The sequence below is a fragment of the Ambystoma mexicanum genome, chromosome 1p (assembly GCF_040938575.1).
Source record: "Ambystoma mexicanum isolate Mex_15411 chromosome 1p, UKY_AmexF1_1, whole genome shotgun sequence".
Taxonomy (NCBI): Eukaryota; Metazoa; Chordata; class Amphibia; order Caudata; family Ambystomatidae; genus Ambystoma; species Ambystoma mexicanum.
This window is the reverse complement of record NC_090921.1, coordinates 1227426148-1227445015: the sequence shown is the minus strand read 5'-3', so window position 1 is coordinate 1227445015 and position 18868 is coordinate 1227426148.

The window sequence follows — 18868 nt, the reverse complement described above, 5'->3', positions numbered from 1 at the left end:
ATTGTTAAAAAAACAAACCCTAGACCCACTCATACCAACCAACTACCATCCCATCACGACAGTACCCTTTCTTTTAAACATACTAGACAAGGTTGCATACCTTCAAATGCAGAAATACTTGTAACTTCACCACCTTTTAGGAGCTAGACAATCAGGCTTCTGCCCCTAACTGCCCTCATCGACCTGAAGGCCCAGGTTGCCGAGTTAAGAGACAAAGGAAAATCATCCCTCCTTCTCCTCCTTGACCTCTCATGGACCACAAGGTCCTATGCAGCCACCTAGACTCAGCTGCGCATTTCTCCAAGGAGGCCATAATTTGGATCGAGTCCTTTTTAAGTGAAATGACCATGAGGGTCTTCTCCACCTCAGCAATGGCAGACCCCATTCCCATCACCTGCAGGTTGCCCCACGTCTCCTGCGTCTCACCTACGCTGTACAACATATTCACTAAGCCCCTTTTCGATGATCTGGATCATCTTGGTATCCCCTACACTAACTACGCAGATGATACTCGGATTCTCCTCCCACTTTCTTGGGGTTGCGATACGAATTTGGCCTTGGTGAATAGAGTTTACCTCATCATCCAGGCATGAATGGCGACCCACGGTCTATGCCTGAATGATGATAAAATAGAGCTCATCATCCTGGGTACCCTCGCCAATCTCAAAAAATTAGGCCAGGACTACTCTGCCTTCATAATCGATGGTAACCTCATTAAAGTGGCTAGTGAGGTAAAGACCCTCGGCTTTTACCTCAACTCCACTTTTTCCTTTACCAAACAGGTGAACGCCATGGCTTCTGCCACTGCCTACACTTGCAAGCTCATTAGAAATGGTAAAACCTTTCTCTCTGACTATAGCATCACTATCCTGGCCAGAGCACTCATTCTCTCCAGGTTAGATTATTGCAATGCCCTCTACATTGGCTCAAATAAATCGATTATCCAGAGAATCTAAATTCTTCAAAATAATGCCCTTAGATCGGCCCTTGGCGTGGCTAGAAGAACTCATATATCTGAGATTTGGCATCAAAATAATTGACTCTCGACCCACAACAAAATCCAGTTAAAAACCGCTTCTCTTACCCATAAAGCCTTGAATAACGCTACTCCTAGCTACCTCACCGAGTGATTCCACAGGAGAACCTCCATCAGACCTTCAAGACTTGTCAACTCAAACTGCCTCACCATTCCCCGATTTAAGCTCTCAAAGGCTGGAGGCAGTAGCTTCCTGGTCAAAGTGGACCAGTTATGGAACGCCCTGCCACCTTCACTCAAAGAAGAACAACCTTACCTGAACTTTAGACTTAACTACATTAACTTGCTCAAGTCAACTTATCACTAAGGACTGGTTTCCTGTCCTCACATAGCATGCTTGTTTGTGTACTCTTCCATGTATTTACTGATTCTCACTTTTTTCTCTTGTATCTGTACCTTTGCTCGAATTCTGTGTTGTCATTTCTAACTCATTCCTGTAATCCAAGCTGTGTATCACCTTGTAACCTTTGCACCCTGATACCCCTGGGTCTGACACACATTACAAATGAATAAACAAACAAACATAGAAAAAGTGTTCCAGCTGCATACTATACACATGAAAGTAACCACTTTAAGAGGTCCTTGGCCAGTACAATTAAAAGGTGAATAGCAGGCGGATTCCAAAGAAGTCCATTATTAAACACAGTCTGCAAAGCGTAATTTGCGGGTATTATTTTATTTTTCACAAAGAGGAGAGCAAAAGTGAAAGAGTAATAGCAATTTCTCCTTCACCTTCATTTTCTCTTCACCATTACACTACATTTTTAGACTGTTGACAATTGCATGGAGGTGGTGAGCAATTAGGAAATATTGTAAAATGACCCCCGACATGATGTAACTTACAGTATTGCTGCAACAGAAACACACCTTCATCTGCAACATGCATAGAGAATTGCTTGCTGAGAGGATCTGTATGAATTAGTGATGCGAATTTCAACCATGCAAGAATTTTAGCGCAACCTCAGACTTCTATAGGAAGTGTATGCCAGTGTACAAATGATGATAGTGTTGCAGTCAGTGTGTGTGTTTTAGCACTGATGTGAGATACTAGTGAGAACCATACAAACCAAAGACAGGACTGATCATAGCATAGCCTGGCAGTGTAGTGTGTTGCAGATACTGACAATTAATTTTACTAATCTACCTAACATACTCACCTCATCAATTTGAACAAAACTAATGTTAGAGAATATTAGTAATTAGAATGGGTTTATCTAGATCATAACCCAGCTATTGGACTAGGGAAATAAAAAGTGTTTTGCTCTGTGCTGAACATGAGGGTTAGAGCAAGGAGGCAGAAAAATGTGGTGGCAAGAACAGCCTTTTGTTTTGTACAGGAAGCTGCAGAGGAAGAATGTTGCATGTTCATCCGGGCCTGGAGAATCAACGCTGTATAAAGGTGATTGACAAGAAGCTGAAAGGCTTCTGGAAACAAATTGATGGGCTGGCCATTCTAGGGGAGGTTTTGATTGATGGGTGACCTCATGACAAGTGGTGGTGAAATCATGTACTTTCTTTATGAAGGTATAAGCAAAGTGGGACGGATGGAAAAATGCTTTAAAAGGAAGAGGTGGAGTAAACAGAAGAAAGGCTGCTAATAGAAAGAGAAATTAAGAGGGGAGTCGAGAAAGAGGAAGAACATTTGAGGGATTCAGGAATTGATGGTGGCAGGCTTTATGTGCTGGGATCTGCAGTGACGAGGCTGAGCCAGGCTGCTACTGAGACAGAGAGTGAGCAGGAGGAGGGTGAGGGCCTGTGTGCTTCAGGTCTCACTGTCAGCAACATAGACAGGACACCTCTAAGCTTTTGGTAAGCATAAGTAACACAATTAGAAAAACATCTAGAAAGAAAGACATCAGGCACTTTTCATGCAATAGAATATAAAGGTTTGCTTTCTGTGCGTGATTAGTCATTTGCAGGCTTGCAACAGTGTCCAATGTATTTCAAAGTTGCACAGATAACTTCATATTTGCCTGCCAAGTTTCTTTTGTGGAAGGTTTGGCGTTAGGAAAAAAGGGGGCTTCAAAGTGTCTTTGCAGTACTGAGCTGTCTAGATAGATTGTGAAATGCTCAATTTTCTCCTTGGTACAAAAGAGATATCCACGCTTGAGTTTTGCTAATTTCTATTTTCTTGTGTATGTGTGTTTCATGATGTACTAAGATTTTCCAACTGCATTTTGAAATTTTCAAATTCAGATAAAACTCTCTTTTAAGAAACAAATGTCGGTGGTCTGTCATTGTGTACTCTGTTTTGTTTTGTGATACATAGAGTGTAAAGCATGTTGCATCTGATACCAACAGTGGCAAAATGAGTGTGCCCAGCACAGCACTAAGGTCCTTAACAGGAGTTTGACTGTATCCTGGCGGTAATATCGCAAGGATACCGCCAGCGCAAATAGCGTTACTGCTACTCGGTCCTGCGCTATTAGCACCGGATCACGAGTAGTGGTACAGCGGTAAGTTCCCATACCCATTGGGTCCACTGAACCCAGTGGGGTTGGGGGGTGCTGCTGCCACCGGGGGTAACTGCTCTCTAGGGTGTGGGGTGTGGAGGGTCCCTCTTTGTCCACTTCCTTCCTGATTACATCAAACAAGGAAAGAACTGGGTTCTTCGGTATGAGAAGTTTGGATAGGACTGTGCTACATGTTCACTCTTTGCTCACTGAACCCTCCACGCCAATCATATTGTTTGCACAGGGGAGAATAGAAGGCGGAGTGCACTACTGCTTGGCTGTGGGTCACAACTTGCTCCTGATGGCGTGACCTGCAGCCACTCAATCATGTTTACCCTGTTTTCAATCTTCCATTTATCTCCACTCAATTGCCCCACATCGCGAGGGCCCTGCAAGCAGGTGATTTGCTTGAGTGGCGGGAGAGACTTGTTGGTGCTGGCCATTTTTCGTATCATTATGATCTCCCCCCTTCTTAGTGCAACAGTCACAGGCTCAGTCTCAGGGGAATCTCAGGGTTTGTGACACTCCAGCAGGCACTGGCTAGAGGTTGGGACGATGGAGCAGCAAGTCACAGTGGTGGTGTCACGCCGCTACGACACTGGTCTCTCTGGCAGCGCCACCGGGTATGCGGCGTGATACGATTCAACACGTCCAAGATGGCCGCTGATTTCCATGCCGTTACTACAGACAGCGGTATAGACTCTACATTCTCCCTAGAGATGCAGATGGCTGCTCACGTGATCGTATATAGCGAAGGAAGTACTACCATTCACTGCATCGCTACTGCTGATTTCGGCGCTCCACTCTCTTCTCCTCTCTCGACTCGGCTTCAATACTGGACCTCGTCTTTTCCCGGCAAGATTACCGCCTCCAACATCCATTCTGAACTATTCACACTCTCTACCTCCCCCTCCAAATGTGGGCTCGCTTTCTCTGTTTCGGAATCTCCGTGTTGGAAATCCAGTGTTCCAGATCCCATTATAGTTTTTTAGTAGAATCCACCAGTAAGTGCCAGACTACCATTTATCTTGTTTCTTCCATTGGCTCTCTCCTGACTATTGAATTCTTACCTGTCTTGTCTATACCTGTAGATAATCCATCTTCATCACGAGCCTTCCATTATACCAAAGACCTCTACTGATCTCAAGACCTCATTCAGACGTCCTGTGAGCGGCATCGTCCAGGGTTTTCTTCCCCTGAGGGTTTCTCTGGGTGGTGTGCACCTTCCCTCATTGGTATATTATTATTTCCGGTGAGGGGAGGGCAGAACTTTCCGGGGGGGCTTTCATTTCAGCATTTGTATTCTCCGTGGGAATTTGCTGTCTGCTCAGGTCAGTGATACCTCTGATATCGGATTCTAACCAAATAGTTAACAATTATAACAGATAGCGACGCCTAAAAGGAAAAGGCAAAGGAACTATTACTTGAGCATACAGCATTTCCATGGAGCAACAAATGCAGAAGCTAATGGCTGCAAAGCAAGCTATGTCTCTCGAGCTGCAATCTCTTAAACAATATAACGCCCAACTTAAACAACAGGTCGCTAGAGCATTTTACGAGACTCCTCCTGCAACCTTACATATGGGCAAGTTTGATGGGGATCCTCACACATTAAAGAAATTCCTGGATAGCTGCACCGTCCAATTTACCTTCAAGTCTCGTTTTTTCCCTACTGATAAGGACAAGGTGGGGTTCTTAATATCTCATTTATCCGGACCCGCATTAGCCTGGGCAACCCAGTTGGTCACCTCTGGTAATGCCATCCTTGATTCTTATCTGACCTTTACTAACAGTCTAAAGTCAATGTTTAGCCGACAAGAAATATCGGTTACCACTCAGGAAAGACTACTTGATCTGAGACAGGGTTCTAAAGATCTTATGTCCTACATCACCCAATTCAAACAATTATCTGCCGAAACGGGAATGCCTGATGATGGACTTCTCACTCTCTTCCGACGAGGACTGTCTGAGGATCTCAAAGATGAGGTTTCTAAGGTTCCTCGCCCAGCAAACCTGGCAGATATGATTACTCTCACAATGCAGATAGATTACCGTCTGCACGAACGCTCTCATGAGAAGAAGAAGGGAAAGAGTGTTCGGTCAATGCCGGAATTTCATCCTCCCGCTAACAAGCCCCCATCAAGGGACGAACCAATGCAAATCAGATCGGTTTGTGGCCCTCTTTCTGTTATTGAGAGAGAAAGGCAAAAGACCCTTGGTCTATGCATTTATTGTGGGTCTCCTTCACAGATATTACGCGATTGCCCTATAGTTCCACCTCGCTGTGCTCCGATCCCAGTAGCGGGAAATGCCAAGGTCCTGCCATAGAGGGGAAAGCGGCAGGATTGCAGACACAGGGTTCCCCACAGAGATTCGGATTATCATTAGGACCACCTTCTGATAACCAAACCATGGTAGTTCTCTCCCTGACTATATTGTTACCAGATTTAATATTACGGGGTATGCCTGCATTAATTGATTGCAGGGCAGCAGGGAACTTTTTGGATGATCAATGGGCTGCAAATAAAGGGATAGAGTGACTAAATCTTCAACCACATCTATTCAAGGGGTAGATGGTAATCCCTTAAACTCTGGACCCATCCGAGAACAGACCAAACCAGTCACCTGCATGATCGCTTCCCACAAAGAGTCTTTGGTTTTCGATCTGATCAAAACTGCCCACTTCCCAGTAATATTGGGACTTCCTTGGCTGCAGGTACACAACCCATATATTAATTGGACAGCGGGTACATTTTTTATAGGCTCTGAACATTGTGTCAATCATTGCCTTTCTCACGATACTGTTGGGGTTCAGATCCCTTTGGAGGTGGTTAGTCCTCTTACGGTACCTCTGATCAGTCAGCTTGGACTTATTCCAGAATGCCACCAATCCTATCAAACAGTGTTTGCAACACCTGAATTTCCCACTATGCCCCCTCACCGGAGAGACGACTGCCATATAGACCTACTCCCGGACACTCCTCTACCCTTTGGACGCATGTATGTGCTCTCCCAACGTGAAAAGAAGGCCCTCAAAGAATATCTACATACCAATATCCAAAATGGACTCATAATGGAATCCAAAACCCCAGCTGGTGCCTCTCTATTTTTTATTCCAAAGAAAGATTCTGAAGAACTTAGACCCTGCATCGATTATCGTGACCTTAACAAGATCACTGTGCCTGATAAATATCCAATGCCATTAATAACGGATATATTAGAAGCAGTTCAGGGGGCGTCTGTCTATACGAAGTTGGATCTCTGAGGTGCTTACCATTTGATACGGATAGCTCCAGGTGACGAGTGGAAAACTGCCTTCCGGACCCCATTTGGGCATTACGAATATTGAGTTATGCCATTCGGCCTTGTTAATGCTCCCGCAGTATTCCAACACTTCATGGATCATTTGTTCGCTGCCATCTTCCTTCACTTCGTCGTCATATATCTGGATGACATTCTGGTCTTTTCTTCAAACAAGGAAGAACACATTCGACACATCAACATAGTCCTAGATCGCCTACAGTCCAATCCTTTGTACTGCAAAGCTGAGAAGTGCGCATTCCATCAAGAACGTGTTACCTATTTAGGGTTTGTACTGTCTGCTCAAGGAATCTCCATGGATCCCAAGAAAATTTCTGCCATTCTGGATTGGCCATACCCGGTTAACATCAAAGACATACAACGTTTTCTTGGTTTCGCAAACTTCTATTGGAAGTTCATACCCAATTTCTAAGAAACCATCCTTCCCATCACCAGGTTATTAAAAAAAGGGGTTGTGTTTACGTGGGATGAACAAGCTCAAGACGCCTTTGAGAACCTGAAGACTTTATTCACATCAGAGTCCATATTATCGACTCCAGACCAGTCTCGACAATTCATCGTAGAAACTGACGCCTCTCACCACGCTCTAGGGGCAGTACTACTACAAAGCTCAGATGAAGGGGAGGAAAGACCAGTGGTGTATTTATCTAAAACCTTCAATCCTTCTGAAATAAACTATTCTGTTCTTGAGAAGGAACTCTTGGCCATAAAAAATGGATTTGAGGAATGGAGACACCTTCTACTAGGCTCTCCATTTCCAGTGAAGGTACGCAAAGATCATCATAACCTCAAAGTTCTGCAGCAAGCCCAGGCAACCAATAGCAGATAAGCAAGATTGGCCCATTTCTTCCTACCATTCTGGATTGATTCACGTTTCTACCAGGAAATCAAAATCTCCGGGCGGACGCCCTCTCTCGTAAGGATACTCCTACACACAAATTCCGTTCGGATAAACTTTTCCCAAAGGCTAAATTCATTGCAGTGCTTACCGACTTTCTTCAAAGGCTACAACAAGACACAACTCAACACTGGCAATTATGTGAGAATCTGGGAACATCGTATCATCTCACTAAAGACCAAGGTTATTACTTCTATGGGGAACAAGTCCTTGTCCCTACACCTTCCCTTCAAAAGGAAGTTCTGAAAATGTGCCATGACTCCCGGGCAGCTGGCCATCGTGGCTATCAAACCACCCTTGATTTGATCAAGCGACACTTCTGGTGGCCCACCTTATACTCTGATGTACGGGATTATATAGCAGCATGTACGGTATGTATACAATCCAAGACTTCTCAAGCCCCACCATTCAGGCTGTTGGCTCGCATGCCTATCCCGGATAAACCTTGGCAAGTAATCTCCACTGATTTTATAGTGGACCTTCCACTTTCCTCTAGATTCACTACCATTATTGTCACTATTGACTATTTCACCAAACTGGCACATTTCACTCCGTTATTCAAGATACCAGGAGCTTCTCATATGGCCAAGCTGTTTATTTCAGAGGGGTTTTCCCGACATGGCCTACCAGAAACCACAGTATCAGATCGAGGTCCTCAATATACCTCTGTCCATTGGAAAAAAGTATGTCACTCACTGGGAATCAAGAGAGCTCTTAGCTCGGGATACCACCCCCAGACCAACGGACAGACAGAACACCTCAACCAAACTTTAGGGTGTTACTTGTGATGTTTTGTCTCAGCTGCTCAGGACGATTGGGTGGATCTACTTCCGTTAGCGGAATTCACATACAACGCTACCCATTCTGCGTTGAAGACTAGCCCCTTCCACTGTTCATATTCATACCACCCTGCTTTTGTTCTTACAGTCTCTTCTTCCTCCACCGGTTGTACAGGGGTCGACAATCTTCTTTCAAACATACAGAATGGGCATCGGATTGCTCGTTTGTCTCTCCAAACCGCACAAGAACGAGCCAAACGGCTTGCTGATCGTCATCGCCGTGAGATACCAGAAATAAAGGTGGGAGATTCGGTTTGGCTGGCCTCACGGTTCCTCCCTAAGCATTTGACTCCATCTAAACTATCTCCAAAATTCTTTGGCCCTTTTAAGTTGAAAGCGTTAGTAGGAACTACTGCTGTTCGTTTGGCATTACCCATCTCATGGTCTTGTATACATCCAGTCTTTCATGTCTCTCAGATCAAGATGACAGTGAAAGACCGTTTTCTACGAGCTAAGAAGGCACATCCTCCCCCGATTATGACCAACACCGGTCCAGAATACGAGGTGGCCAGTATCTGTGATTCCCGTTATTATAGGGGCCGTCTTCAATTTCTGGTGGATTGGAAGGTTATTCCCCTGCTGAGAGAATGTGGGAACCTGTTTCTGGGGTTCATGCCCCTAGATTTATACGCCAATTTTTTCGGTTTCACCCGGGAAAGCCGGGTTCACCCCCTTTGAGGAGGGGGCATACTGTCACGCCGCTATGACGCTGGTCTCTCTGGCAGCACCACCGGGTATGCAGTGTGATACGATTCAACACATCCAAGATTGCCGCTGATTTCTGTGCCGTTACTACAGACAGCGGTATAGACTCTACATGCTCGTTAGAGATGCAGATGGCTGCTCACGTGATCGTATATAGCGAAGGAAGTACTACCATTCACTGCATCGCTAATGCTGATTTGGGCGCTCCACTCTCTTCTCCTCTCTCGACTCAGCTTCAATACTGGACCTCGTCTTTTCCCGGCAAATTTACCGACTCCAACCTCCATTCTGAACTATTCACACTCTCTACCTCCCCCTCCAAAGGTGGGCTCGCTTTCTCTGTTTCAGAACCTCCGTGTTGGAAATCCAGTGTTCCAGATCCCATTATAGTTTTTTAGTAGAATCCACCAGTAAGTGCCAGACTACCATTTATCTTGTTTCTTCCATTGGCTCTCCCCTGACTATTGAATTCTTACCTGTCTTGTCTATACCTGTAGGGAATCCATCTCCATCACAAGCCTTCCATTATACCGAAGACCTCTACTGTTCTCAAGACCTCTTCCAGACCTCCTGTGAGCGGCATCGTCCAGGGTTTTCTTCCCCTGAGGGTTTCCCTGGGGGGTGTGCACCTTCCCTCATTGGTATATTATTATTTCCGGTGAGGGGAGGGCAGAACTTTCCAGGGAGGCTTTCATTTCAGCATTTGTATTCTCCGTTGCTGTCTGCTCAGGTCAGTGATACCTTTGATGTCGGATTCTAACCAAAAATTTAACAATTATAACAGGTGGACATGCTTGTTACACTTTCTTGATCATTAGATCTCCCAGTGGCCACACAGAGATGGGGTCCAGCAATGGGCAAGTTGGGCTGCTGAGGGACCCCACCAGGGGTGTTTGCTTAGAAATGATCTTAGTGCAGTCAGCTTCGTGCACAGATTCTGGTTGCAGATACAAAGGCGGCAGAGAATGACTTAGAGGACCTCAAAGTGCAGATGCTGGATGTTCACAGTCAAGGATCCAACAGTTACAATGCTCTGAGTGAGACACCAAAGCCAGATAGACCACAGAAATCCCATTCATTGCTCCACAGATAGCTCTATGCAGGGGCACACATATGCATGGCAAATGGTGCCACCAAAAACAGCGTGCATGGGAATGCACATCTTAGCAACAGCAATGGGCCAATAGTATATCCTGAATTTCAGAATAAATTACATGACGTGAAGAGAAGCTCATTTCTGAAATCAGGAGAAACTGAGTCAAAATGGTAAGAGAGGAGAAGCCGAGCTCCAAAGAGGTGGCAGATGTTCCTTTCTGTGAAGAAATATTGTGTAGCCCATACATGTCGTCATTGAATTAGAGGTGTGAGGAGGTGTTCTCCTGTCAGTAATGCATGTGAACTGTTTATTCAGGAGCTTCAGAAATCGTTGTAGAGATTGTGTTCTAGAAAATGCAATCCCTTTGGAAAAAGTGAAGTATAAGACGTGGCGCATGCCGAAGGGGCTCTGAATTGACTTCAGGTGTAGGTTTAATTATCCATATTCATCTGTGTACAACCTTTAAATCTTGCATTGCATTGTATTGCATTTTATATATGTGTTGAATGTGTTGCATGTGTATGATGGCTTTGGCCGAATAAACGTTGATTGGATTAATTATACTTAATTGTGCAATAGTGGAGAGAACATTAGTGACACATAGAAACACGCATTGGCAAAGTCAACACGTTTTGGATTTTGTGCAGGCATCTGAATTTTCAAAGCCCTGCCATGATACTTCCTGGCAATAAGTTGGCTATGATAGTGGTTTTAGTACCTGTGTATATTAAGGTCGTGCCTGGCAAATGTCGATCTAATGCCTGTAAGAAGAGCCACAGCTGTTGGCTTTGTCAATGCGTGTTTCTAACAGGAATTCAATGCAAGAAACAGATAGAAGGGCACAAATATTGTCTTAAATCAAGTGGCTAAGGTCACACTTGGCTAAGACATTTTTATTACACCAGCAGCTGATTTATAGCTGCAATTAAGCCATTTCTTTTGCGGAAGCTGCTTAGGAAAAATATTGTCATCAATATAAATGGCCAGATTTAGCACATAGAGATCCCAGGAGTGTGCTATTTAGGTGGGGGGGAGCAAGTAATGGGTGCAAATGCTTATAGGCACTAGTATGGCTATAGGCCTGAAATGGATGGTAAAAATCCAGACATCATCTACAGAATGTGTGTCCCTTCTCTCATCCCATCTCTTTTCTGTCTTCACTTCCAATGACAATAGTTTCAACATGTAGGTGGCATTTACAGAACCAACTAATATCCAAAATTAAACAACTGCAGTTCACTGTTACTGATGTGTTTGCTTTTGATATTATCCTGGAAAGTTCCTGGTTGACCTTACATAACACTTTAGTTCATGGGAAGTAGTGTTCTTTGTAACAGAAGAATTGATATTGATATTGATATTTTATTTATATTGCGCTCGTACACAAGGGTTTCAGAGCACAACAAGGCAAGGGAGAGGAGCAAGGGAGATCAAAACAACGATATTACTAGGTCCAGTGACATTGAGAACGCGCAAGTGCACAGGAGAGGGAAAGGGGAAAGTGCATGGGAGGGGGAAAGGTGGAAAGTGCTGAGCAAAAGGAATACAAAAAATAAATAAAACAAAACATGAATAAATAAATAATAAAAGCAACAACCAGTGGTAGAGCAGCAAGTAAGTGGCAAGCTTGAGGTTTAAGGCAACAGACAAGGTGTTTCTGATAAATGTAGAAAACAGAAAGCAGGGGGGGACTCTAGGGTTACAGATACAGACCCCAGTGCAAGGGATTGCTAGGTGGCAGGACGGGTGCGTGGCAGTGTGAGACAGGTACCTGGGCCCGAAAGTCAGAGGGTGACCAAGTGCACAATGCCAAGAAAGAGTAGATCAGCAGGGTAGAGGAGGAGAGAAGGGAGAAGCAAAGAAGAAGGTCTTGAGATGCTCCCAGAACCAGAGATGGTTCTCCTCAAGTTTCAGAGAGGCAGGAAGGCTATTCCAGAGGGAGGCCCCAGCCGAAGGCATTGATATACCTCCAGCTTGTTTCTTTGAAAAACAACTGACCCTGAGGAAGTTCGAGGTGGAGGAGCGAAGGCGCTCGGGAGGGAAGGTATTTACAGAGGGAGAGCTGAAGGTATTTTGAACCCAGTCCCCAGAAAGCCTTTTGGACAATGCAGAGTCTTGAATGTTATCCTTGCAGCCACTGTGAGCCAGTTTAGCGATTTCAGGACTGGAGAGATACGTTCTTAGCGCTTGAGGCCAAGGACAAGTCTTGCAGTCCTGTTCTGGATAAATTGCAAAGGGCTGAGAGTAGAAGCAGATATATTTAGAAAGATGCTGTTAGAATAGTCCAACCTAGAGAGAACCAGGGCTCGCGAGACAGTGAACTTCTAGGGTAAGGAGAGGAAAGGCAGAATACCTCTGAAGAGGTGCAGTAGGAAATGTGACTTTTAGAGACATCAGAGATGAGGGCAGAGACGGAAAGCATAGAGTCAAAGATGACCCTAAGGTTCTTACCCTCACAGCTATCTACCACAATGTTTTCTTCAGGAATTATGCTATATTCAGAGTGTTTTGAAAATTCTCTAGCAAATATAACCTAATTCAGAATATCTGGAGGTTGTTAACCAAGAGAATTAGCCATTTCTCAGTCTTACTCCTGATTAAATATGTTGGCAAGATTTTGTACATTTCTTGGAAGACAATAGGCAATGGAAATGTGGGTGGAGGGCCGAAGGTGAGGAGGCATTTATAGCATTTTTTCTTCAAAAGTTGAGTGTGGGGTCAGTGGAGGTTATGCCCTATAAATAGTATAAGGATCAATATCCACTGGCAAATCGAGGTGGGGCGTCAGAAGAGGAAACCTTTTGCTGGGAGATAATAATAACTGCACGCTGACAAATACTGAGGAAGGCGGGAAACAATTCTCACCTGCAGAACCCTCTGGACAAGACGAGAAGCTACAGTCCCTGCCTCAGTAAAGCATCAGAAATCCCTGGGGCATGAGGGGACATTTTAGAAGGCTTGTATTGGTATGGGTTCAAAGGCTACAGCATGCAACATATTAAGTAGGTGACTCCTTGTCAACGGGATCGTCAAATAAGGCCAAAGACACAGATGTGTGCTGGGGCCCTCAAAATGATCCTGAGGCTGCGAGTGAGTTGAATGACTCTCTTCTGTGCATGGACACCATATGAGCTTTTTATGTAGTCTAGGGACTGGACATTAGACCCGGGATACCACGTTTACTTTTGAATATGTCATGCATTGGTCTTCAGTTAATTCCCTTTTCTCCTGCTTTGCCATAGAATTTCTACATTGAGTTGGTTCACTTTCTAAGAGATGTTCCGCTAATCTAAGCACTTCCCAATAAGGATCATACACATTTGTTGAAACATCCCTACAGGTTGTGTGTTCTGATGTATACACTGTGTTACACAAAGCACACAATCACTCTTATGTTCTCTATCAATGTTGAACTCTTCAACCTGTTTCAGGTGACGCAAGACTGCATTATCACCCTCTTTCTCAGAGCCTTATGGATTCAGATGCCTTGCTAGCTAGACATGTCCATAGGAGAAGCTTGGAAAGCTTTGATCCTACACACAAAACTGCTGGGGGTAAATCAATGTCTTCCTCAAACCAACAGATGTGTTGGAAAACTCACACACAGCATCAAAGCGTCCATGTACAACCTATGCCCCAAGAGATTGAAAACAGAACATAAATGTGATGATAAATGGCACAGCAGAGAACATTCTGACCTAGAAAGAAAATGCTGCAACTTGGAAACCCAAATTGAAATACCCGGGTCTGTAGAAAATAAAACCACCTGTTAAATACACATACAAACTTACCATAACCCTGCAATGAGGGCAAAAAAAACCCTTATTTCACTAGGGAAGTCGGTGTGCTTCTTATCAATCTTGGCAGACCCTCAATATCTTCAACGGAATGAACAAGCCCAGCAAGATCATTGTGGAAAATGTGGCAACAATTGAAGGCATGGATTCATGAATAATACCAATCCACAAACGCTGAGCATTAATAAGCCTGTATATACTAAAGTGGCTGGCTAAGTGGGAGCAGCTACTGCAGGAGAACACTTCCCATTCCTGTACTTTTGAGAACCTGTTTGCCTTGCATCACTGTTAATATCGGCGAGATTCAACGAAAGACCGATATCGCTTTAAGGAAAAAAAAAGCAAGGGGACGCAGTGTCGAGCGGACATGCTCCACCCCCCACCTCCCATACTTAGCCTCACTCGCTCCACAAAGCGGCCATGAAGTGGCTGGCTAAATGGGAGCAGTTACTGGAGTTAATGAAGCTAAAACAGCAAAACCAAAGCTTATTCATCGAATTCTGATTCAACACGACAAGAGAGGTTCTATTTATGGCACTCGCTTCGTGCAAAAACCTTTCAAGTGGGCGTGTTTTGAAGTCCTCCAGGACATCAGCAATAGGCGTCAGCTTGAGGAGTCCTCTAGGGAGCCGTTTCACTTTTGTGAATCATCAGAGTGCATGACTCTTGTGCACTTACATATAAGTAAGTGTCCTCAATATACAACGCTGTCGGGTGGAAGGCACGCTGCTGGAAGACTGTGGGAGTTAGCTCCTTTGATTCCAGCGGCTGCATTCCCAACCTTAGGGATTGAAAGAGGTGCACATTACTTGGGACACTAAAATAATTTGCTAACCCAGTCACGGACAGGAAGGCCTGTGGTATCAATCCTGTGTCTCTAAGCCTTACCCGGAACCTCAAAAAGTGACACAAGCTTTGAGGAAATGTCATCAGTGGAGAGAAAGGAGACAGACCTTATACCACACGGGGGCCTGGACGACACACATGACCTATGTTGGGCGGCCATCAGATGTTATAGAGGCGGATATACCCAATACGAACATAATGGTGGAAATAGGATGGGCAACGATCTCTTACGACAATATACTTCAGTTAGACAATGTCCTTAACCCGTCCCACAACTCTACATCATTCGAGGACCTAAGCGGTATTGCAATGGGGTGTCGGGGCAGGAACAGATGCCGTCTTGCTCCATACCTATTGAAGGCTTGGGGAATGATTCAGAAAAAGGTCCGGAGGGAAGGAGTATTGCGGGGTATAATCCATCAACCACTAGGGGGTGGACACACCCTCTTCTGCCAAACCATCTCACGCGATCTACACATTTGGCAAACACCATCATGATCTGACAACAAAAAAGTTTAATCTACCTTCCCTTATATCAATCTAGAAACCCCCTAGTCTCACCCCAGCAACCTTTGTTTCCAAACAAAGGTTCTTCTATCAGAGGACAGAGGATATCCTTCCACAGAGTTCATCAGGGGATATGGCTGAGAGATGTGAGTCAAACTCTAGGACAAATGGAGGGGGCTCGGAAATTTTGACTAACGTTGCCAGGAAGGAAGCAAAGGCAACCACACAAAGTGGGAGGGTCATGAGAAATATCCACAGGGGAATATACAAAGAGGACAAGAGCCGACAAGAAGAGCTCCTAGTGTGCTCAATGGGCTCAAAGACAAAAGAAAATTACTGAAATATCACAAATTCTTCCCAGATCCAACGGTTGGAAAAACATTTAACTGGTGAAGATCTCTTACTGGACATGGTTGCGTCACAAATGGAGAGCCAGGCATCTAGTAAGGCAAACGTTGATACTAATTGAATATCAATCCTTACTTTAACACTCTCTCCATATCCGAAAATGCAATGAAATGATCAGGGACCAATCAACACTGCTTGCAATGATTAATTCCAAGATGGCGTTCCTAGAGGGCTTTGTTACAGCCATACAGTCCAACCTGGACAAAAATACGAACACATTACAGAGATCCTACACAGCATCAGACTTGATCATTTGGGATACAATAAAGAGACAGGCCGACTTGGATAAGTTATGAGATGCTGCAACAGAAGTAGATGCAGTCACAGGCCTTGTTTTGGACCCGATAATGCCAGTGAGAGAGCAATCAAACATCAAAGGTATAAGGATCCACAACATCCAAAAAGAGAAAGGGCAAATGCCCACCGATGTACCAGAGGTGGGAGAAACTACATTGCCATTGATCTTGGACACTGTTCCCCAGGAGGAAGAGGGTTCACACAAGGATTCCTCCACGCCTGCTCCTCCCTCATCTGACTCTAAAAATAACGTATTGGTGGAGGTGGTGAGTAATAAGGTCATAGGTTCACGTGATCCTCAGAAGAAATATGAGATTTTTTCCAAATTAGGACCAGAGGCAAACAAGGGATACTCACCCCAAACTAAAAGAACACTCCGTAAAAAAGGGGCCCTGACCAAGCAATCTACACTACAAAAAATACAGAAACCACTTTCAAAAAGGGGGCAGAGTAAAATTGCCGGCGAGACCAGACTGACTATCAAAAACATCTCGGCTCCCAATACAGGCGGCCCTCTGAAGCAAGCTAGAGGCTCAGATAAAGGTTTTCCTGAACATACTGGCAATATTATTGCCCCAGGAACCCGGGAAGTCATTCACCTCAACCAACAGTTCCCGATAGAGTACATTAATGCTGAAGAAGATATGGAAGATTTGATCAATCTCTTTACATATACCATTACGGAAAGTGAAGCCAGCAGTGTGGATGAAGACACTTGCAAATTGACTTTCACTTCCCACAAGGATGAACAAATTGATTATTTAAGAGAGGAGGAGAGCTTAGTTGCTTAGTTGGAGAAAGAGAGCCATCGCCAGTCCTAGAGGTTGCCTCCAGGAGGGGTAAAGCTAAAAGGAAAATTGTTGAGTTTGAACAATCCCTGGCAATAAAAGGCAAAATAAGTAGCCATCTGCCATCAGCTACGGAAGGAGAAGTCGATGAACCACATTTCCCCGTCGTTCTGTTAAAGTGCTCAAGGTCTGCAAAATCTTTGTTTCATTCTTTTCAAACAGTAGAGGAAAAAAGGAACAACATTAAAGGAACTTGTGGCAATCGGGCAACTCGGTTGGCCCAAAAAAGGCCTTGAGATGGATGGCAGAAGGCGTAGAACCCAAGGGGAAGAATCTAAAGATCACACTGTTCACCGACTGCTCTTTCAAAGAATTATGTTATTTAATGATGAACTGATCTTAAATAGGGTGAATACTTTACGCCTTCTGCACTGTGTACATTCTTTTAACGGCCTACAATCATCAGACTTTTACTTGATTGAGTTCCCAGAAGAGGACAGACTCGATAAAGTCATCTGGTACATTTCTAGACTACAGAACAAAAAATTCCTAACGTGAGAGGGAAGACGATTACTGCCTCTGGGTTTTGCCCTATCACAGATAGAGAGCTGCCAAGACCATAGAGGGAAAAGACAGACCGAGCGCAACATGACTAATTCGATGTCAGTTGCCCATAAATCGCTGACCTGTGGAGATCAGATGAACCAAACCCACAGGGCTCAGAAAGGTAACCTGCAAATTACAGTGGAAAACACTTGGCCCTTAAGGCATATACCTCATGGCAGGGACAACTCAAGGAGCGGCACTCAAGAACTCTCTCGGGAATGGCTGGCAGAGGCATTGGCAGACGAAGATCGATTTGAATAGCAGCCACTTGCGATGTTGGCATTTCCTGGGAAGAACCGGCTAATGATATTTCCCTAGTCTCCTCGAACACAAGAGGCTTTACCCATCTATTCAATGGGTGCGAGCTGAACTTTGAAGACCATGACATTGTGTGTCAGCAGGAGACATGGCTTAGAGACAAACCACTACTAGAGGATTTTACTGTTTACATAAACCCTGCCATCAAGGGATCCTCTTGCCGTCCCACGGCGGGTCTTCTCACGGCATCGAAAAACACTTTAACGACGAGAGTCATCATGGAAAAGTTCCCATCTCCCCTGATTCAAGCCCTCTTAATCATTACAGGGGCGACTGAAGGAATGCTTGAGTGACCCCTCCTTTTTTTAAATCTATACTGGAATACCGCCTCTCCAGCCGCAAAGGGCTTTGCTAGATCTGTCTTGTCTTTAATTGAATAGGAAATAGGGACCTGGGCGAGTTTTGATATTTTAATCTGTGGTGATTTAAATATTCATTGTTTCAATGCTAATTCTAAGCCCATATCAGATCATTCCGTCTCTTCTATGCCCCAAGAAATTAGTGCCATGACCTGGAGGGGCGACCTGGAGGACAGGAACATTTACATATCCAAAGGCCAGACGAAAGGACATATTCCCGCTTCCTGTACTTGGTGGAGAGGGAAGGATAAAAAACACTGGATTAGATCTTCGCATCTGAGAACATGTTTTTTAGCTTGACCTTGAAAGGGGATTCACACAATGGCCGCCTGAAATCTCAATTAAGCATTTTTATCTTTAAAGAAGGGGGGACGAATGGTCCCTGCCCCACTTTCATAAAGCAACACTCCTTTGATATGGTGGTTTTCCTTAAGAGGAATGAATTGAAAAATCATATGAAAGAGTGCCTAAGAAAAGACCCTAGTAATACACTTGCCATGAAAGAATTAACCCAGCAATAGACAAATTGGCTGAGAGCACACACGAGGCTAATGCATCAGTGGGACACGTAACTAATGCTGAGCATAATCCCAG